Source organism: Ruditapes philippinarum, unplaced genomic scaffold (genome assembly GCF_026571515.1).
Source record: "Ruditapes philippinarum isolate M1 unplaced genomic scaffold, ASM2657151v2 ctg1218_1_1_1_1, whole genome shotgun sequence".
NCBI lineage: Eukaryota > Metazoa > Mollusca > Bivalvia > Venerida > Veneridae > Ruditapes > Ruditapes philippinarum.
Window position 1 is genome coordinate 42,154 of NW_026860408.1, and position 24,027 is coordinate 66,180.

At 31.8% G+C, this 24,027-nt stretch overlaps 2 long non-coding RNA genes across 2 annotated transcripts; both read left to right on the forward strand.

The window, feature by feature from the left end:
* The first annotated feature begins 6,772 nt into the window (after positions 1–6,772).
* On the forward strand, positions 6,773–8,758 carry LOC132759946 (uncharacterized). The gene is made up of 3 exons (XR_009629796.1): positions 6,773–6,842; positions 7,521–7,651; positions 8,283–8,758. It is a non-coding gene; the product is annotated as an uncharacterized LOC132759946 (long non-coding RNA).
* Positions 8,759–14,570: 5,812 nt separating this feature from the next.
* On the forward strand, positions 14,571–22,114 carry LOC132759940 (uncharacterized). Its single transcript, XR_009629791.1, has 3 exons — positions 14,571–15,006; positions 15,900–15,969; positions 21,672–22,114. It is a non-coding gene; the product is annotated as an uncharacterized LOC132759940 (long non-coding RNA).
* The last annotated feature ends 1,913 nt before the right edge of the window (positions 22,115–24,027 follow it).

Below are 24,027 nucleotides of genomic sequence, written 5' to 3' on the forward strand. Positions count from 1 at the left end.
TGAGATATATATATACGTATTTATAAGTTTTATAGTTTTTCTTTTGAGATGATTGGGACTAAAATGCGCGCTTGTTTGTTTTTGAATGTGAAGTCTAACGTAAATACTGCTTAACATATTTTAAAAGGTATTTACCATTAGAAAAACAAAAACGTAGCCAGATGTAGTTTTTTTTTTGTAATCAAGATGTTTGACAGGGTGTTTTTTTTTTTTGTTTGTTTTTGTTTTTTGTTTTTTTTCATGTTTCATTTTCTTTGTTACAACGTACTTAAACATGTGATATCATCAAGGAAAATATCGCTTTAAAATGATCAGTATGACGATAAAAACAAACACAAAACATTTATTGTTTTATTGTAACAATAAGCTATAGTATCCACACCACACCTAAAAATTAGTATCATCATTCAGGTCAGGTCATTCATAATAATATTTTTAAAAGTACGCATAAGGTCAATATAAGAGTTGTTTTTAAACCTTTTTTCCTCAACTTTACTCTATCAAATTTAATTTCAGATATTTAGGTTATACTATTACACTGTTAAAATCAAAAGTTTATGAAGTTAGCACAGAAATCAACATTAAACATTTAGCTCAACTTTTGATTTATCAAATTAAAGATTTAAAGTGAAGCTTGCTTGACATTCAGCAAACCATTCAACTCAACAGTCGATCCATCATTGTTGAAATAGAATTGTAATTTTTACCACGACATTCAACACAATATTCAGCTTGATATTCTTTTTTTTTTCGACATCCGATTTTGTTTCTCTCTTTAAATTTCGGGCTGGCATGTGAAAATGGCTCAACATTCAGTACAATATTCTGCTATTGACATAAATTTATGTCTATTTCTTTCTCTTTTTAAATGTCAGACTGGGATGTGAAGCTGGCTCGGCATTAAGCACAACATTCAGCTCGACATTGATTTTGTATTTTTTTCAATATTGTAGTACGACATTGACTTCACAAATGATTTTATCATTTAACCAACGTTGGCGTGTTAAAGAAGGCCGTCAGTAACATTTAAGTTCATTTTATTCAATGAATACATTACTAGAGTAATTTAAAATTTAACTTATTATTTCGTGTACAAATAATTAATGAGAAGCAATTGTTTAGAGAAAAGTAAATAAATATTTCTAACTTGTATATAAATTGATCAAGATACATTGGATAAGATTTTAGAGTATTTTTATTAAATGTATAATTCTATCAACAGAAACAATGTAAGAGCAAAGCTATTTTACACTTCACTAATTATGTAAATCAATAACTAGGCTTATTCTTTATTTTATGTTAATCTTCACTTATTTGAGTGTACAAATAGGTCAGCAGTATTTAATGTATTCCTAGTGCAAAGGTTATCTTCATTTTTTAGTACCGTTTATAAATAATTCACTTTGATAAAGATTTGCTGTATATGTATGAATATGTTCTGTTTGAAATTTTAGGGATTTGTGAGTCTTTTTTGTCTGAAATGACTTGTAACATGAACAAAAGCCTTACATATAATTGTTACATAAATATGATCAACTGAAATTAAGCAAATATTCGATGCATAATAACAAAAAGCGGGAAATGCTTAAGAAATGGGTCAAACTTAAATCAAGCAACATGACAGATTTAATTTGAATTTTGCTAAATGAATCTTACCAAGCTCATTGGAGTATATGCATATCTTAGCTCTAGCACAGGATGTGGTTTTGCTCCCTGTTGTCGGTTTGACATTCAAACGACACAAAAAAAATTGTTTTTTAGCTGACTCCTATGCTCAATGTCGAGCCTGCTTCTCATTCTATTTGAACAGTGATAAACAAGTACTATTCTGAATGTCAAGCCAGCTTCCCATTCCATCTCAACCGTAATAAATGGAATGTCGACCAGCTGAATGTTTGATGTCGATCTCTGTGCCAACTTCATAGACTTTAAAATTAAGGCATTACTTTTCCGGCAAAGAACTAAAATCTTAACCTAGTTTTACTTTGTTTCTCTTGAGAAAACAATATAGCATGTTAGATAGCGCAAGTTCTTTTAAAACAGATAAAAAGGTCAAGATTGTGTTTGGCGTAAAAAATTTCCGTATATGTACGATTCATAAATGAAGTCATAATTCCACCATCTCATCCTAAAAATATATATTATACGGAATATATTGCTTAATTAATTATGTTTAAATTTAATATGGTGTTCATCATCAAAAAAGATATACCTGAGGGAAAAATGAATTGTACCGAGTATGTTGAGTACGAATCTTATCAAAGTTTGTCCGTGGTGGCGTCTTCGATAGAATGCTAATGAGAACTGGCAATCGCAGCTTCTCGGCCCTTTCCCTTAATCTTCGGATAAGGACTTCAAACACAATAGTACGAATTCAGAGAACGGATACGGTATTTTTGTCTTACCTACGAAACTGATCATGTAAACAAGTATCAGCTAAATGGTGGGAGTTGTGACTTAACTTTATTTTAATATTTCGGGTTAAAGTATTAATAAAGAAAATTTATAGATATAGAAATAAACAGTATATCATTTATATTTATCATTCGATAGTACCAAATATCTGCTTGTTGATGTTAATTTGTTGTTTTTTTTAATTTATCTTTTTAATTATTCGTCAGCGGGATTTTAAATAAAGTATGATTTTCATAGATTTAGATTAGTTTTATTCTGGTAAAAATGCATGTCTTAAAACAACTACAAATTCAATGTCAACATAAAGAGATACATTTGAGCATGAAAGAGCATGTGTTGATGCCAAATATTCTATACCAAGGATGACAAAAAAGAAGGCATAAAACCATCTTATTTTCATTGTGATCCTTAGAAATTATCATATGTCACCAGAAAGGCAAAATAATGAGTATTATCAAATATTGCATATAAGTTATTCAATCACAAGTTTCTTAAATTCTTATACCAATTATTGCACATAAATAATAACATCATAAAATGTATCACACATGTATTATAAGCATAATTATGACAATGAATAGGTACTACTAAAACTATGCACTGAACATGACAAAATAAACAAGAAAATTCGTTGAATTTATATCCCCCGCCAAGTACTGCTTATTACAAACACCACAACTGGAGTCACAATGCTTTTTTACATGAATTATTTATGCCATGCAACTTTCCTTTCCGTATTGATGGTTCCCATGAAGTATTGTTGAAAACAGTCCGGGGGTTGAAAAGAAATAGTAATATTGCTCTATATGCATACTGCACAACTATTCAAGGGCCATAATTTAGTGTTAAAGGGTCTGACCAGAACAAGGCAATGATATGCGCATCTCCTCTTGGTATTGATGGTTCCCATAAAGTTTCATTGAATTCCAGCCAGTACTTGCACAGAAATAGCACGGAAACGATAATTGCTTAATATACAAACTTCATAACTAATCAAGGGCTACAAATCTGTGTTGAAGGGTTAGACCGGAACAAGGCAATAATATGCGCATCTCCTCTTGGTATTGATGGTTCCAATAAAGTTTCGATGAATTCCAGCCAGTAGTTGAACAGAAATAGCACAGAAGCAGTTATTGCTCTATATGCATACTGCACAACTTATCAAGGGCTATAACTCCGAGCATTAGTGTCTGACCGGAACATGGTGACAGTATGTGAATTTCCTCTTGGTATTAAAGGTTCCCATAATGTTTTGTTGAATTCCAGCCAGTAGTTGCAGAGAAGTAGCGCGGAAATGATTATTACTTTATATGAATACAGTATAACTAAATTAAATCAAGGGCCATAACTCTGAGATAAAGAGTCTGACCGAAACAAAGTGAAAATATGCGCATCTCCTCTTAGTATTGAAGGTTCCCATAAAGTTTCGATGAATTCTAGCCTGTAGTTACACAGAAGTAGCGCGGAAAGGATTATTGTTTTATATGCATGCTGTATAACCAATCAAGGGCCATAACTCTGAGTTAAAGGGTCTGACCAGAACAAGGCAACGGTATGCGAATTTCCTCTTGGTATTTAAGATTCCCATAACGTTTCGTTGAAATTTAGCCAGTAGGTGCAGAGAAGTAGCTCGGAAACGATAATTGCTCTATTGCATACTGTATAACCAATCAAAGGCCATAACTCTGAGTTTAAGAGTCTGACCTGAACAAGGCGATTATAACGCGCATCTCCTCTTGGTATTGATGGTTCCCATAAAGTTTCGTTGAATCTAGCTAGTAGTTGAAAAGAAGTAGCGGGAAACGAAATTAGGACGGACGGATGGAGGATGGAACTTCTAATGAGACAGTAATAATGTGGTTACTCTTTAATCACTCTATTGTTCTCTTAAGCCACACAAAAGAAAATAGCCACATAAAAGCACTACGAAATGAATGACACCATAGAGAAAGAACAGTTACCTATTGTCCTTCTAGCCACATTATTACTGTCCCGTGAGAGCGGACGGACGGACGGTGAATGCCAAAAGAACATTCTCTCCCGATTCCATCGGCAGGGGAATAAGTCCTTTAAGACATTTTTTTAAACCTATCACGACATGTTTTGAGCCTAAGATGTTTTTGTAACCTGTTCCATTCCTTACAACCATTACATACAAATGTTTTCTTTCCGAATTCCGAAACCATTAACTCTTGGAAAAGAATAACTGTTACTATCCCTTAAACGAGTAAGAGTGTACTTCATTTGCCAGTTGAAAGTGCTCATTTAAATAACTTGGTGCACTTTTATTGTGTATCTTATGTACATGACAACGAGTAAGGGAATTCACCCTCAGTTGTATTGGTAACCAACCAACTTCCTCAAGATGACCCCCCCCCAATATAAGTACGGTCTTTTTTGTAGATTTGGACTCAACCCAAAATACCAGGAGGCACATGCATAATCAAAATGACATTATACTAATGAAGAAACTAAAACTTGTTAAGTTTACCTATTCAAAATTAAACTTTTTCTATGAGTTTTTGCATTGGCCTTCTTAATTACCTGACCGACTCTATACTCACCAGATAAACGTTAATCTTAGTCAGCACCGATTTGGTGAATGTAATTGTAGTATCATTACATACAGTATTTAGTTGATCACACGACCTTCATCTTGGTTTAGACGCAAATAAAATGGACTTTTGTCTTTTCCAGATATAACGAAAGTTTATTATCGGTGAGCCACTTACACTACTGAGATCATCAGTAAGCTGAGAGGTAATATACTGGATGTTTTTACCTGATACTTAATTACCTGAGTCACAGCATACATATGTTATTTATTACGAACCATATCATTAACATTAATCAAGATTAGGAGACGACAAAGGATTGTACCATTTGGTACCCCACAAATAATCATTGGTACACCGGAGACATTGACCATTTGTGTATGGCTAGATAAGTAAGACCTAAACCAGTGAATAACATCACTAGAAAATTCCATAGCATCAAGTTTCATGAGAAAAATATCATGTTTGGCAGTGCCGAACGCCTTTTGTCAATACCAATGGCGGTTATTGTCAAACATAGTTTTAATCATAATTTTACCAAAATAGAGTTTATTTTCCTTTGGATGACATCACATATACAGTCGTTATTTATTGTCAAATATTATCCTCTCTGTTTGTGTTTACGTAGAAAATCACGTGTTTGAAATACTTCCAATCCGTATTTAGTCCGAGGTTTTTGTGAAAAATAGCCGAGGTGTGCCGTAATAACTGTAATTTTTATACAAGCGCTAAGCTAAAAATGGAGGATATATGAATCTTTAAAGAAAATCCAAAACGGCAAAATTGAAAATGTTGCAGGCTCGTTTGATTCAGCCTGTTCATGGACGGTACTGGAAAGTGAAAACAACTGCCCACACCCCTAGCACCAACATAAGCATAATTAAACATTTCTTAGAAAGGCCACAACCAAATTTATCGGCGATTTCTAAACGCCATATTTCGGCATAGGTATTAACGGCGTTAATACTTGCTTGCTGCTCGCCATTATGCGATAATCCCTATTGCTCAAGGTCTTATGAACATCTTCGGGCCATTTTCGCATAATTACGAGCAGCAATCAACTTTTAGCCTCTAAATAAAACCGTTATTGGTGATCTAACCTGCAACTGAAGCACAAGCAGATTTCTAAGATACGTTTATTATCATTACTGTACTGCTACTGCTGCTGCTGCTAGATACTGCTTCTGCTGCTGCTGCTGTAGCCTGGGTTCCAGTCTGTCGATTTTTTGTGATGTTTCTGTTTGGCAAATCGACAAACTATCAAAATGACGAACGAATTTAGAAAAGCGCATATTTTATTAATAAAGAAAAAAATGTTATAAATAAGCAAAAAGTATCAACGCCTGAATCCAAGGCTACTGCTGCTGCTGCCACTATCACCACTACCAACACAACTACCACAACTAATACTACCACCACTACTACTACTACTACTACTACTTCTACTACTACCACCACTAGACCGCCTCCGTGGTTGAGGGGTTAGAGTCGATGACTTCTAATCCAGTTACCTCTCTGGCGTGGGTTCGATCAATGTGTTTTTTTAAAAACTACTGGAAAAAGTTTATCTCAAAAAGATCATTAGCCGCAGATTTAATTCATTAACATACACGAGTGTTATCATTTCGCGACAATGTTCTGTATAAGCAAAATGAAAAATTGCCCGTACCTGGGACTCGCGAAAACGCTAATCGATTTCAATTGGACACAAGCATAGTAATTGATAAGAATGCGGAAGTGGCCAGTCCCGTCATTGTTTAGTCCCTGTGCGTATATATAAATGAAAATCAGCTTACGTTGGTCCACACGGAAATTTTGTTGACACAAGTAAGTAATCAACGATAATCTATTTAGGTTTCACCTTGATTTAAGGTAAGTTGAGTTTTTGATGATGTGATATGTATTTTAACATTTCATAAAAAAAGCGATTATTTCATTTGTTTTCCATAAATTACAAAAACATTGCAGATGAATTAAAACTTAAACCACGTTGACATATTTTAATTACGAAGTCATATACTTGTAAGAACTTATTTGTGTAAACAATTTTCTTTATACTGCTAATCTCTCTCGCGAGGTTTATAAGCAATAAGATAAGTGCACTTCGTATCGTTGTCAAAAGTGAGAAAAAAGTCGGTCCAGATAATTTTAACATGTCATGATAGATGCGATTGAAATAATATTCTAGTATTCTTGTTAATGTTTTAATACTATGAAAAAGTCAAAAGGTAAACAAGTGAAGAAACTGGGAACCAAACTAAGAGTGGAAGACCTGCTTGAACTGACCTTAGTTGGACAGGGTGGCAATGTAGTCTGAGAATTTCTTTCAAAGTATAGTCCTGTAGGATGATAAAGTTTGTATTTGTCAAAAACAGCTAGGTAGCGGAAACTGGTCACATGCAATGTACCGTAATATTTTGTTGTACTTAATTCCATGTTGTATTTTGTAATTTGTAGAGGTCAATTTATAAATAAATATGATGTTTTTCAACAAGAAATATATAACTTGAATTATTAATATATTTTGATGTCAATTTACTTTATTTACAGCCAGTAACCATGATTTTAAATAAAGTCATCGTAGGTGTTCTTTTCCTGGCAGCGTTTTGCATACCTGGGATGCTAGGTGGAAGTGGAAATAATTGTTGGGCTCCACCAATGTTCTATGGATACGAATGCAAGTACGTCATGTTTTATTTATAGCTCGCTCTGCTTTTTATCATACGGGACTTGAAAATTACCAACATATGCCTTAAAAGACACAAATGTGCAAATGTTTTAACAAAACTGAGCTAACGGTTTCGGACCTTCAGACAAAGTTTTAATGAATGTTTATGCAACAATTATCTTGACTAAGTTTCGACAAATTCAAATATTTCCAGTCCCGTCCTGTCAAAAAATATATTTCAGACATTAAATACGAGCAATATTATAAAAACTATTTTTGAATAGCATCTCAGAGATACAAAGATAATATTGTTGACCCAAGTGTAATTGAAACCCACAGTCGCCAGTTCCTTATTAAACGTTGATTCTAGTTTATTTAGAGAGGAGTTTGTACACTGCCTCTACATTAATTTCTAATACAATGTAAAACAATAAGTTTAAGTAGTTTATTTCTAGTTAATCAAGATAATAGAATTGTATTTTTTTCACAGGAGCTAAGTTAACTTATCACCAGTCAATGATCCGCAATTCCCGCGTCAGCAATTACATTTTTCGTAACTCTTTTAATGCAATACTCTTGAAAGACCAACTTTTGCGATCAGTGTAATATTGTTTTCATAACATAACGTTATTTATATTTTTTAGGTCAGACACGGCTTTATTTGGACACCCAGGCCATGAGATCGGGTATTTGATCAAGTTTAATGGGAATACGATGCTTTGCTGCAAAGCATTTTACTGCCCGAACGATGATTGCAAGCTTTATGATATCGGATGCAGCGCTAAAAGTTGGAGAACAAAACGGCTGCCTTGGGGAAACAATCTTGCCAAACCGTCACTACAATGCAAAGGCGTTTTTCTCGGGGCAGCTTACTCATTTTCTCACTAGAAATAACAAAGGCAGATTCAATTTCATGCGATGTTAATAAGTACTTTTTTGAAAAGTAGCAATAAAATTGCTTATTTTGTTTTACGAAAAGGAAATACTGATTTCACTATAACTTTTGTCATTTTTTTTTCAATTATTGGTTTAAAAGAAGTTTCCAAACTGAAACAAATTGTTCGCTCGAAGATGACACGTGGTGAATTTGAATACTTTTGAAATAAAACAATTCCTTTTATTTCATATTCATTCATTATTATCATTATTATTATTTATTTATTTATTTATTCTTAACCCACCCGCATCCCTTTACATACATGATCAAAACCTTTGGATATTTTTTGTTGGATTTATCGTCGCACCTACACTGTTATGGTCATATGTCGACTTTCCAATTCTACTGGTGGAGTAAGACATCGGGAGCCGCTCCGTCAATGTTTTTTTTTTCAGGCACGAACACCATAGTAGAACCACCCTTGTTCCGTAAGTTAGCTGGATAGCTAACATGAAAAATACCTTGCAGAATTAACACTTTCTAGTTCACTTCCTTAAACCCACCAACACTGGTGTCATGTGTAGAAACAATTTCGTATCCCAAGTAGGACTCGAACCCATGATCTCTGGGTGGAGCGGCATACACCTTAACCACAAGGCCACCACTCACCTTTAATGCAATTTTAAATGTAATTTAATGACTTATATACGACTAAAAACCGTTCAATACATCAAGTGTGTCCTCATTCTCTATAGCGCTGTTCACCACAAAAATAAAGGTTTTTTTAGAGCGCCGCTATTTTGCATAATTATTTTGATATTTATTCTCATTTATATTTTATCAATTTTGTTGTGAAAGTTCAAAGACATGGTACAAGACAATAGCGCAATTACGCACTATTTAAATGTCATAAAATACTTAAAATATTTTTATTATAAGAAATCTAATATAATTCAAACTTGGCTAAAATGCAATCATACAAAATTTATTAAGATTGTATTCATATTAATTAACAAAATTAAAGCAGCATGCCACAAGATACATGCATAAAATATTTTGTGAAAGGAACAAAGAGTATAATTTACATATTACAAACGACACAATCAATCCACTTTCATAACTTTAAAGAGGAAAACATGTGCAAAAATAGCCCTTACTGCATTAGTCATGCAATATAAAAATATATACAGCAAATAACACATAACGTGTAACTTATTACTTGAATCGTTTTATGTTCTTATTTGTTTTTACTTTTCATAAAATCTAAGTACGTTTTTCTCAATTTTGTTTTTTTTGCAATAGTTTGGCTCATCTGGAGGTATGCAACCTTACGCTCTGCAGATAAATCAGAATTTTGACATTTGACTAACGTTCAGATTTATTAACGCGACAGTTGATACGATTTTAATGACGCTTAGTCTAAGATAAAGAAATCCGAAAGAATTAAAGCTGAAGATTAACAAAACAGGAAAAAAACAAGAAACAGGATGAAAGGTTTTCAGTGAACGTACATAATTATATATTAAATAACGGCTAATATTGCCTCTTAAGGTATTAACATTTCCTGAGTATAACACCTTAGAATAAGAATAAAATTATCTTTATGGCTCTTTCAAGCTGAATATAAAGCACATTGAATACACAACAATATAGTATTCGTAGAAGACAATAATGCATCTTATTATAAACAAGAAATTCTTTTTCAACAAATGCCATATTTTACAAATATATACAGTTTAACAGTACTTTAAATTGAACTGTGATTTCTTTTTTAATTTAAGGTTTGAAAATCTAACTGCATTCAGAAATTCTACCTTTTATATGTATGTGAGATTGTGACATTATAAAACAAGCTTATATAAATGGCCTGGCAACTTACGCCAGTCAAAAACTTTTTTCTGGCAAAGCTTTTAACCTATTAGCTGTTCAAATTGCATATCCCTAACCGTATCAAATGTAATAAATGTAATCATATTGTATTAATTAGACCAAAGGCAAGTGTTGAGTGTAAAAAGGTCTTTGAAATCAATGTATCTATCTATCTCTATCTATCTATATAACCTCGGAGTTAATACGGATCGAAAGTAGTTCTACCACGTGGTTTCAGATGTTAACCTAGACAGAGAGTGAAATCTTCGTTAATGTAAAACGAATATATATATATATTTGAAATTCAAAAGAAAAGAAAAGAAACTGTTTCGGTACAATTATGATTAAAAATATGTCTTACAACCATTTTTAATTTAAATATGCCCACTGATGTACAATTTTTAACAAATACGACTCAATATCAACAGGTTGGCCTTCTGTACCTTCGGTTTCTACAACCATAATAATAAACACTATATTCAAATAATGTATGTTTGCTTTTGTATCTATGAAGTCACTTATTTAAGGTGGACATTTACTCGATATATTGGAAATAAACTTGTCAACAATCCCCAGCATTAAATTACTATTTGTGTACATGTCTAATTCCTTAGCGTAGGTTAGACCGAAATACTTATCCTTTCTGTGTATGTACACTATTGTGTTTGAGGTCCAGGCTTGAGGTAATGATACTTGTAATGGTAATGCAGTAGGAATGCATTACATTTCTTGGGAGTAATGCAATGTAATGATACTGCATGCCAATTTGCATTACTTGTAATGGTACTGGTATACAAAATTAAGGTAATGAAGGTACATTACTATGCATTACTTTGCATTACATTGCATTACTTTGCATTACTTCACCAAACCTACTACATCATATATGTTATGGGTGATCCAAAGAACACAAGATAGAATCGCGATGGCCTAACTCAGTCAAATAAAATACAAGTAAAATTGTTTCCTGCGGTGAACATTTAATGATATAAAAATATTTCATTTCACTATTTTCAACATTATTTGGGGGGGGGGGTAAATAAACGTTTGTATCAGGAATATAGTTGACAATTGAATAAACGATCAATATAGAAGAAACTGTAAACTGGTGGCCGTTGAAGACCGGAGAAGGTCGAACATAAAACAATTATTTCTTTTTAAGAAAATGATTAAATAGGCCTATCATTTTATGAATAATTCCGAGCAAAAAATAAATAAAGTAAACACACAAGTTTACGCAGAAAATATCTCTATTTATTATGGCAGATGCCACTACGAATATTTTAATTTTGTAGATTTTTAGTATAAACAATTTATTGTTTGTAAAATTTGAGATAGATATTAAAGAAACATTGATAATTTTCAAACACATCATTCAAGTTTTTCCACCTTAAACGGTTAAATAATTATAGAAAATTAGAAATATCACGTAATAGTTTTTTGTTCTTAATTAGGGGTAATTCGGACTAATTCCCTACAGGTAAATCCGTAACGTACCGGCAAACGGTATTTAGCTAAGATTTGGAAGAGGTCAATTAACCAATCATGTACGGTTTACAGATCACATGCTCCTCCATGTACCGAAAACAGGTCACGTGCTCCTCCATGCCTCAACAGTTAAACGCGTACCAATACCCTGCGGTCTCCAGACCGCAGGGAATAAAGTCATGAAAAAACTATGTCCCCTCGCACTTATATGTCTGCACCGATTTGTAACATTAGTATCAATTGAAGCATTTATTGTACTTGCAGGCATGTACATTGTTCAGTGTAGAATGGAGATTAATTGATGAGTTTTAGTTCACCAATTTTACAGTTAAATATCAATTATTATAGACCTGAATAAATTGAGTGAACACTAACCCAAGACCGTTACAATTTCTTTATAATAGATGATAAAGCTCATGGTCAATATGATATTTACAGTGTCAGTTTTTGAGACGGTTGTCATTGCTGAAAATACTTTATAGAAAATGGGTTGGGCGGACCATTTTGTCTTACCTGACTATACAGATGGGAATTTAAAGACAAAGTTCATGCATTGTTCTTCCATGATATCTGGTAGTATGTGTATCTCGTCAAACGTTCTAAAGCATTTAAAGGTATGTACAAAATTTATTTTGATTTCAGTCATATTTGACAGCATATAACCATTGACTGTTGTCATAGAAATGACATGTAACCAATCTGATATTTTGTACACCTTTATGAAAAGTCCAGTTACCAACCACAACCCTTTATGCAAGATAAAATTTCTTTTTGACACTTGCCTTTGTTTGACCATTGGGCACATTAGCACCTTTTTGGAGTTTTCATTGTTACATTATGTCAAGCTCCCATGTGCCAAACTAATTATCACGAAATGCATAGTCACTATTACTGACTTAAAAAACAATTATATGTAAATTCGGTTTGGTTGTATTTTTATTTAAAGGTAAAACACGGAGATGAATATCTTGAGTCGACTAAGAAGGTAGATAATCAAGCAAAATCACAACATTTGTGCAAGAATCCTCTTCATCTTCTAAAAAGTATACTCTAAACAACCCTAAGCAGTTAAAAGCCATAAAAACTTTTCTTACATAGCTGCCGACCTTGTACCACTCTCCAATTTCCATATACTTATATTACGACTGAAAACTCTTTGAAAGTGTCTCATATATATTAAGAAATTTAATAATGTATGTAAACAAATGTACATGATTAGTTTGATTTTTTTATAAATATAAGCTACAAAAACATCTTAGCTTGGAAAATAGAAATTGTCTTATGCTCAAAAGTAATGGTAATGATACTGAATTATTTGGTCCAAGTAATGTTAATATACTGCATTACTTGCCCAAAATTTAAGTAATGGTACTGATACTGGACCAAACCCCAAAGTAATGGTAATGGAATTCATTCCTTTTGCAAAGTCATAGCCCCAAGCCTGTCGAGATCCTTATCCGAAGACTGACGGAAAGAGTCGAATAGTTGCGATTGCCTAGATTATCAAATTACATACCCCTATCCTAAATCATGCTCAACAATATTTTGATTAAATTAGACATTCATTTAACTTCAAAACATTACGGTTTGTATTCTACACATTAACAAAAAGTTTTTTTTGGAAAACGAAGAAAATATTTATTAATAAGAGTATAATTACAATATTTACGTTAGATTGTAACAACATCCCTATTTTAATACATTTACTTAAATTTATGCTACGTAATGGTTTTGAAGGTATTAAATTTTGTGGAAAAGGTTGTTTTTTAAGTTATTAGTGATACAACTTGCAGATGGAATGTAAGGGAGAATATAGCCTAAATGACATAAATATGACCCGAGGCGCTAGTCGATGGTAGCATCATCAAAGCTATATTCTCCGGTTTATCATAAGTACTTGTATAACAAATTTATAATAACACAAATTTGTTTTTGACAAGTTCGTCAGAAAACCAAGCAGCTAAATAAGATGACGTAGGACGTACAATGGCTACGCTAGCGCCTGTCGTATAACGGAGGAAGAACTCACGGATGTTACATACTTTTAATATACAAATACAAACACACATGTGAACGAGTTGAATACCAAAACTGAACTCCCTCTCTGACATTTGAGAATAGTATATATAATATCAACCTGTCCTAAGGACATTTTATAATGTATATAAATACACACGTTTTAGAGTTACATATATAAATCATTTTGACATAAGCTAGTCCGCATGCATCCTGAACTATAATACTCATAAATCATGTCATGTTCCATAGTGCACATTATGAAATAAAAACCTTAATATATGTATATACATGTTGACTTGTCATTCTTTTTGAATATAGCGTGTATGACTCATTAGCCTGTGCAACCAGCTATACGACAATTCCTCCATTACTTATAAAAAAAAATATTTAAAAAAAAAAAGTATTGAACAAGTTATTATTTAATATCAAACATTTCAAACTCGTTCTAACTAATTATAAAAATCTAAAATCAACTTGACATCTGTTTTACCCTTAAGGTAATATCCGGTCAGAGATGTCCGGTCAGAGATGTTATCTAACGACTTTTGTTACTTTATTTTGAAAAAGAAAAACGCCTTAGGAAACAATATTCGGAAATATTCGCTCAATATATTTTCTTGTCACTTTTTAAAAAGTTTTCGGATACTGCAGTCGGGTAAGTTATAATTTACTTCAACAATTTTGTAATGTTTTTAATAAGTAAAAAAAATAATTATTGTTAAATGTAAAGATAATCTTTTCGAAATTTTTAATCAGTTAATATAACTGTTATTCTACAAATAATATTAAAGTGACATAAGGTAAATATTATAGCTTTATAAGTTTTTCAATAAATATTAAATTTCCTTTATTTCATCATAAAAAAATAAAAAAAGTTAATTTCTAGAGATCAAGAAAACATAAAAAACAAACAAATAAGTTAACAATATTCAAAGAACAAATTATTTTAAGAATATTAATTAGAAAAACTTTAAGGTATAAAATTTAACAGAATTATATGTATTTTGTGCATGCGCATTGAACACTTCCTGTGACACGTATATTTTTTGTAACAGGTACTTGCTGACATCAGTATGGCTTGGTCTTCGTGACGTGTCGGGAATTTCAAATCGTTGGTATGTAGCTTTCTAAAGAATAATTTTAAATTGACACTCATAATTGTTCATAAATGTTTGATGTTCTTGAAGATTCTTTTAAATTAATATATATGTATTTGATATGTGTAAACGTAGACTTTATACACAAGTTGATAAAGTTATAAAGTGATATTCGAATATTTATTGGCACATCTGTAAACGCTGTTCTTGTTTCGTAGTTGTAAAAAGAATGTCTTGTATTGAACAATACAACAAAGTGATGATAGATCTATAATTCTTCATTTATGTAGCAACGTTTTTGAGTAAAAGATAATTAAATTAACAGTTTGCTGTTGCACGATTCTCGCAAATGTTTATGTGATATTTATTTTGGATATCTCTGTCGCGCACAAATAATTATTTTGATAAGAAGTTGTCATCCGTATTTCTCTGGGTTTTTGTTTTTAAGTTTATTTAACACATAGAAAAACACATTCTATTGATAAACGGAAGTTTTCGGCTTCTCTGGTTGAAGACAGGAACAAAAGTTTATTTGATTCCACAATTTTGTTGTTGTTGTTGTTGTTGTTGTTGACGGCTGTAACAGTATAGTTATGTATTTTAAACATCGTAGACGCTTATTTCATATAATTTTACATCGAAGAAGGGGTTTATGGTTATATCTGCATGGTTTTACATCGAAGAAGGTGTTTATGGTTATATCTGCATGGTTTTTGTTGTACATAGTTTGACATCGTAGAGGCTGACTGTAATATTTCTAGTCAGGCGGTGTTTTACTGTACCGGCGAATTCGCTCGCACCTCTCTGTCTTGGCTGGACGACAAGTGATCGTTAGACCAATATTTTGCATTTTCGTCCGTTGTCAGATCGGTTAATAGATATTATATACAATAAACATAATTTTGTTTCAGATATATGAACAACAAGACAACTGTCATGAAATGCATAGGATAAGAATTCCAATGAAAGATGTTCTCTAGTGTAAGTATCTTATTTATGTAATACTTGATATTTAAAAATTTTTTACTTTTCTAGACATATTTTGTTAGTTTTAACTAAGCTATTAACTTTAGTTTATTTCGACAATAAGACTTATCCCAATTTAAACTTTATTTAATGATTGTGCGTTGACAGTTGAAACATGTATGTATACACATGTTATTCTAATATGAAATAAAGTAAATAATCAATTTGAAACTCATGATTAAGTGCTGTCATTTACTTTGAAATGCATTTAAATTAACCGATCTATTAATAAACATAGAGCGAATAACGATCATTTTAATCAATAAAAAAATCAAAGATATATATTTCTAATAAAAGCAAGTTGAAACTTGATATAAATGAATACAACCACCAAAAATATAAAGATATATGATTAAATAATGTAATTTCCTGTTTTGTTTTATTATCGTTTTTTGTAACATATATATTTTTTTTCTTTCTATAATAACTATTTACAATGCCTGAGGTCAATTCACCGAAAATTAGTATAGCATATAACACGGAATATAACGTTCTATAGCATACTGGCTAATCCTTGTAAAAACATTTTAACATTCGGTTTCAAGCGTTTATTATTACTATGTACCTTTGTGTTTACCTTACCAGATACTTTATATCGTGGTTTTACAATACTTTTCTTTTTAGTAGAAACAGAGTTTATAATCATCTCATTATCGGAATCATTATCATCAGCCATTGAATCTGACTGAATAGCATTATATACTGCTTGTGACTGAGGATTGCTATTTACTTGTATGGAATTTGAGTCTGATAATTCTGAATCAGTCTGCGATTGCATTTCTTCTGAATGTACATTACTTTGAGCATTTTCATTATTTGAAATTTGTTGTTGTTGTCGAAGATGTTTCTGTAATTCGGCTAATGGAATATCATCTTCACTATCAGAATTTGACCTTTCTTTTCTTACATTCTTAGCAACTTGGGGTAATACTGATTCTGGTATTTCTGAAGCATCATCAGTATCGCTATTTTCAGGTGTAACTACAAATGTGGCATTTCTTTTTGGTCGGCCAGTATCATCTGCTTTTGGTATTGACCAGTCATTAATATTTGCAAGCCTAATTTGTTCTGCATGGACTTTAACTGTTGAATTGTCAAATTGATTTTTTATTATATAAGTTAATGGTGACCTTTTTTCCATAATTCTATAAAATGGCTTCCAATTCACATCTAGTTTGCTTCTTTTACGAAAATTTTTATAAAATACGGGATCGCCTATTTCAAATTTGATATCTTTTGCGGTCTTATCTGCATAGCTAGCTTGTTCGCGTTTTGCTTTTTTAAGGTTTTTATAAACAGATAGAAAAGTATTATGTTGTTCTTGTAATGCAATTTTGTGATACTCTTCGCCATGATAGCGCTGCCTTGGTTGTAGCAACAGGTCGACGGGTAATATGGCCTCACGGTTATATAACAAATAAAATGGACTATGCTTTGAAGTCCTAGAGACATTGAATCTAAGTGCGGCTAGTGTCATGTTAAGATGAATATCCCATTGTTTGAGATTTCCCTGAATTCTTTTAGCTAAGATATCATGTATGACATGGTGAGAACGTTCATTTTTCGCGTTTCCGGCAGCATGATAGGTAGTTGTACGCACGTGATCAATTCTTAACTCTTTAAGTGTTTCTTTGAAAGCATTACTTGTGAATTCTGATCCATTGTCAGTGACAATTTGTAATGGACATGCGTATCTAGGGTAAATTTCTTCTAAAAGTAAATGTATAATTGTATCAGTACTTTTGTCAGCAGTAGGAAAACACTCGGGATAACCACTGTAAAGGTCAATAAAACAAATAATGTAGCGGTTACCACTCATTGTTTTTTCATATGGCCCAATAACGTCGATACTCATGGTCTGGAATGAATACATTGGTACTCTTGTTTCGCCCATAGGTGCTTTTATTTTTGTAAGATTACGTGACTGACAATCAACACATTTAGAAACATATTCATACAATTCTTTGAACATATTTGGCCAAAAATATTTTTGTTTTATTGTTGTAAATAACCTCTGTGTTCCTGGGTGACCATTATTTAAATGATATTGAGTAATGACAAGGTGTTTTAAGTGTTGCGGAACAAACAATCTAAGATTAGGATTATCATCTACATTTGACAGATAATAAAGAACTTGGTCAATTTCTAAATATTTGCTCTGCACTGATTTAGTTGGCTGTCCGTGACGTAGTAACATTTTCAGTTCAAGAATAGTTTGATCTTTATCTTGCTCTGAGGCCATATTTAATTTTTCGAATTGTTTAATATCTTCTACAATTGGCTCTTGAAATTGGTATTCTTTGTTTGCTATTTCTTTGGCATTAAAGTGCGTAGAATCAAAAGCATTTACTTCATAGCTTTCATCAGTTTTCACAGCATGTACATTATCATTATTTGAATTATTACTTGAATTTGAGACTGTTATTTCGAAGGCATTGTCATTTATATCAGGCTCATAAAGTTCAATATCGGACTTGTTAGCATTTTTATCATCAGCTGGAGGTCGAGAAAAGAAATCGGCAATTAAATTTAATTTTCCTGGCAAATATTCAATTTTACAGTTATAGGCAGAAATATTTAAAGCCCAAAGCTGAATTCTTTTGTTTTGCATAGGTGCTTCTAGAAGATATTTTAAAGGTTTATGGTCTGTAAATATAGTTAACTCTGCATTATGTAAATAAACATCTAATTTTTGTAACGCATAATGAATACTGAATGCTTCTTTTTCTATGGTACTATACTTTCTTTGAGATTCACTTAATTTATGAGATAAGAAGTATATAGGTTTTTCAATACCAGATTTGTCACATTTCTGACTTAAACATGCTCCGACCACTAAATCTGAGGAGTCCGTGTATAGAATATAAGGCTTATTTGGGTCTGGGAATGCTAAAAGTGGAATACGTGTTAACATTTTCTTTAATTGTTCAAAACTTTCTTGACATTCTTTTGTCCATTTAAACAAAACACGTTTTCTTGTAAGATTGATTAGAGGTTCAACAATTTTAGAATATTTAGGGCAAAATCTTCTATAAAAACCAGCAGCACCAAGTAAAGATCTGACATCTTTAACACATTTTGGTACCGGAAGTGACCTAATAGCTTTACTTTTTCTGGTCTGGTTTTATACCTTCATGATCAATTATAAAACCAAGGTACTTTGTTTGTTGCTGAATAAAACTGCACTTTTTCAGTTTAAGTTTTAATTTATGTTCTTTAAGCTTTGAAAATACTGTCTGTATATGTGATAAATGTTCATTTAATGACTTCGAAAATATTAGAATGTCGTCAAGATAACTGACAGCAAATGCCTCTAAACCTTGTAAGACATGTGACATGAGTTCTTGGAAAACTCCAGGGGCAGAAACTAGGCCAAAAGGGTTCGGTTGAACTCAAACAAGCCTCGGAATGTCGTAAAAGCCGTTTTTTTCCTTGTCTGATTCATGCACGGGTATTTGCCAAAACCCTGATCGCATGTCTAGTGTTGTAAAATATTTTGAAGACCCTAGTAGAGTTAAAATATCGTCAATTAATGGGAGAGGATATGATGTTGGCTTTGTAATTTATTCAATTGTCTAAAATCAACACAAAACCGTTTACTGCCGTCACGTTTCCCGACAATAACAACAGGAAATGAATAAGGGCTATGACTTCTTCTTATAATATTAGCATCTAACATCTCATCGATTGCGTCACTCATAAATTTTCTATTGTTTAAAGGTGTGCGATATGGGCGTAATTTGATTGGAGGATGATTACCTGTTGGTATTTTCATGGTTACAGTATCTGTCTGTGATAATTCAGAATCTTTATTTTGCGAAAATATTTCTATTTTTCCTTAATAAGTCTCTAACAATATTAAAATGCTCTGAAGGTGTATGAATATCACGTTCGAAATCGTTGTAAGAGGGGAAGTTGTTTGAAGAGCCTCTGTGACCGAGTTAATGCTCTCAACTTCTGAAACTTTAGCAACTACTGAATCTCGTTTTAATCTTATAGTTTTATGCGTATTGTTGACAATCATAATAGGAAATCTTCTATCAGCCGAAAGTTTCATAACAGAATTTGTTATCATAAGACCTGGTTCAGAAGCAATCATTCCAGTTTCTATACTTTTTAATTCATATATTTTATCATTTTCCAATCCTGGATTTTGTTTTAATTTAGCAGTGCACACATTAACTGTTTGAGGTTTCAGAATAACATCCTGTTTTAATCTAACAATTGATGCAATATGAATATCTTCTTCGAGGGGTACATATGTATTATTAACTCTTAAGCAGCCTAAATCAAAATATAATCTAACGCCATTTTGTGTTAACCAATCACGGCCTAAAATAATATTTCTATTCATTTTAGAAACAACATAGAATTTTTGAGTTGTTTCTGTTTTCCCTATTTGAAAATTTAGATTTATATAACCATCTATATGTAAATAATTTCCGTCAACTGAACATAAATTTATTTTCTGTTTTATAAGTTGAGGGGGATTCTTCAATTTTCTATATATTCTGCGATGCAGAAGACAAACTTCAGCACCTGAATCTACTAACGATCTGTATCTATAGTTTTCTATTTTTAATCAAACACGAATTAGGGCTTCCAGCTAATGCTATACTAAATTTTGGTATTTTATCGTTCCTGTCAATGACCCCTTTGTGACAGGAACTTGCTAGTTTTCCTGAAAATTTATCTTGTTTCTGTCGTAAAAATTTTGTTTACGACATTCACGCATAATATGACCAAAATTATTACATTTCCAGCACTTAATCTTTGATTTCAAACTATTATTGCTATTATTTTTCCTAAATCGTGAAAAATTTTGTCGGTGAAATACAGAATATATTTCATTTTTCCTAAATCTACAACTACGAACATGGTGACCTGGTCTCTTACAGTACACGCAAAAATTTCTTGTATAATAATGATTAGAATTATTTGCTCTGTAATTATTGTATTTTGCGTGATTTTGAGAATTAGAAAATTTTACTCTGGCAGAAAATCTAGCTCTGAAATTCTGTTCATTCATTGCGCAAGTAATTGCTTCTTGTAATGTTTTTGGCTTTTCTCTCATAAGTTTAAGTTTTAAATAATTATGCGCTAAATTATCCGTAAACAATTCTACTAACTGAAGTTCAATTAAACTATTATCTCCTAGTTTATAATTTTCATAAGCGGTTTCAGCACAATTAATAAATTTTTCCCCAAAAATTTGCACACTTTCTCCAAAATCTTGTTTTAAATTTCTCAAAAGATAAAATTCATGATGTAAATCTTTAATTTCCCCAAATCTAGTACTTATTTCTTCTTTTAATTGTTTCCACGAATGACGAGGATTATCACGCAAATATCTACATATAAAATCGCTTACAGTCCCTTTACTTGATTGAAATGCGACTAATTTTATTTTATTATCATCCAAACCTTTTAAAATAGCATATTTTTCTATAGATTTTATCCAGTCATTAAAATATTTAGAATTTCCATCAAAATTTTGTACTATTTCTGATAAACCCTGTGTACCTATGACAGTTGAAATATTGTCTAATCTATCCGACAAATTTTCAAAAATTGTAGCTATATCTTGATCTGACATCTTCAAAATTAGCAAATTACAGGTATATAAACGATCACTCACCTTTAATTTTCTATTTCAGGTACTTCGTTGTGTCCCGCTGTCCAAAATCGTCGCTTCGACATCGCTGGTCTTAGGCGCCAAATCAACCGTTGTCGTATAACGTAGGAAGAACTCACGGATGTTACATACTTTTAATATACAAATACAAACACACATGTGAACGAGTTGAATACCAAAACTGAACTCCCTCTCTGACATTTGAGAATAGTATATATAATATCAACCTGTCCTAAGGACATTTTATAATGTATATAAATACACACGTTTTAGAGTTACATATATAAATCATCTTGACATAAGCTAGTCCATATGCATCCTGAACTATAATACTCATAAATCATGTCATGTTCCATAGTGCACATTATGAAATAAAAACCTTAATATATGTATATACATGTTGACTTGTCATTCTTTTTGAATATAGCGTGTATGACTCATTAGCCTGTGCAACCAGCTATACGACACGCCGTGCATTAAAAATTAATTTCATAAAATAAATTCATCATAGCTGTGTAAATTATTACTATTTTTTAAATAATAACATTTGAATCGAGAATATTTCACAAAGAATAAAACACAATTATAAATATAAGGAACACAAGTCTAGGATGAAGAAAAATCATTGTTATTTGCTCCGGTTCGTAACGGTATATAGGTATCGTATACAAAGTGTTTAAGCTGATCAGAATACGAGACATTTATTATCATTGTTATAAAATGTTATATAAGATAGCATAAATTAAAGGAGGTTTCCAAGATAACCATGATATTTAGATTATTTTCCACTTTTTCCGTATTTTTTTTCCAGATGGTTCTCCTCTTCATAGATTTGTAATTGGTTTTCATCATTTACAGATGGGTGGCAGAGAAAATGTGAATAGGATTAGGAAATATAAAACATCAGATATATGCGACAATTAATATATATGTTTAATGCAAATTAATATGAACAGTTTGACACAATATCGCATTTTCCCCATCACAACGTTTTGGTTTATTAACTTTAAATTTGCCAATTAATGGTTAACAGCAGTAAGGAAATGCAACTTGTAGAAGACTTAAAAAAAAATAAGGATCAGACATAAAACAGTCTCATACTTTTTAAAAGATATTTGCATTTCAGTCATTTTTCGCTGTTACTAAATATAATTTTATAAAGTGATATGACAGATATGTTTGTATTTTGTTAACACTAGGTGCTGTCATTATAACAATCTGGATGGATCTATATTGATATTTCCAACATTACCACAAGTTACAGCGTGATCATGCCCTAGATATATATTACATTGTTTTGGGTAGATAAACTGTCTAGTCCGTATATCCTAGGCCATTACTGCAGAAAACATATTGCTCTCTTAGGCAAAACCGTCTGCTGTACAACATTTATTGTTGACGTTAAACATGAATTTCCTGTTAAGGGATCATTATGTGCTGATAAACAACTGAAAGCAATTGACTTTTTCATAAGTTATATCGTAATATGATAAATATGAACATAACAGGAACACGTACTCTTATGTTTAATATCAGCTTTTTTTTAAACGTACCAAACGAACAAAAAGTTTAGATATTTTCTTTAAACTTTTATGAAGCTAAATATGGAATTGTTCATCAAACCCTGTCATCACTTATTTGTGAAAATTTTCCAAAATAGGTTACTAGGTGAATAGCGATTTGTGAACGGATATGCTGGTAATCTTGGTCTGCACTAGACACGTGAGTAAAAACTGTTACCGCAGTATGCAAAATGTTAATTATTATAGACTATAAATAATCCAACTCATACGAAACTGTTTAACTTGAACTGAATTTAAACTTTGTAATTGTTGGATGAAATTAAACTTTAATTATCTAGATTGTGGTTTTTTAATAATATCTTAATTAATCTTATGTGTTTTAATTGTTATTTATCTTTTTTGTTATTAAAAATATCTGGTAACAAAAACTATAATGTTGTTTAAGTATCTTTATGCATTACAATGAAAAACAGTATATCTCAACGTCACAGCGAATTCGCGAAAAGATCACATGGCAAAATACCTATTTTTACGGGTGGGGAGAAGGGGTAAATGTACCAGCTTTAAACTCGGGTAATATTCGTGTTTGGTACTATCGACCTTACTGCTAGGTAGCAACTGGGTGGCTTTAATCATGTTTAAGTATTCAAACGTCACTGACCATGATGGGAATTAAAGGGTCGCCGCAGACTTTATCAACTGGCCATGATCGCCTCTCCTTTTTGCAGATTTACATGTTTTCTTTTTTGTTTAAAAAAATTTGACAAAATAAATAATAAAAAAAATAAATTTAAAAAAAAAACCCAAAAAATTTCACACTTTATAGATAAATGTATTCTTAGACTTGTCACCAGC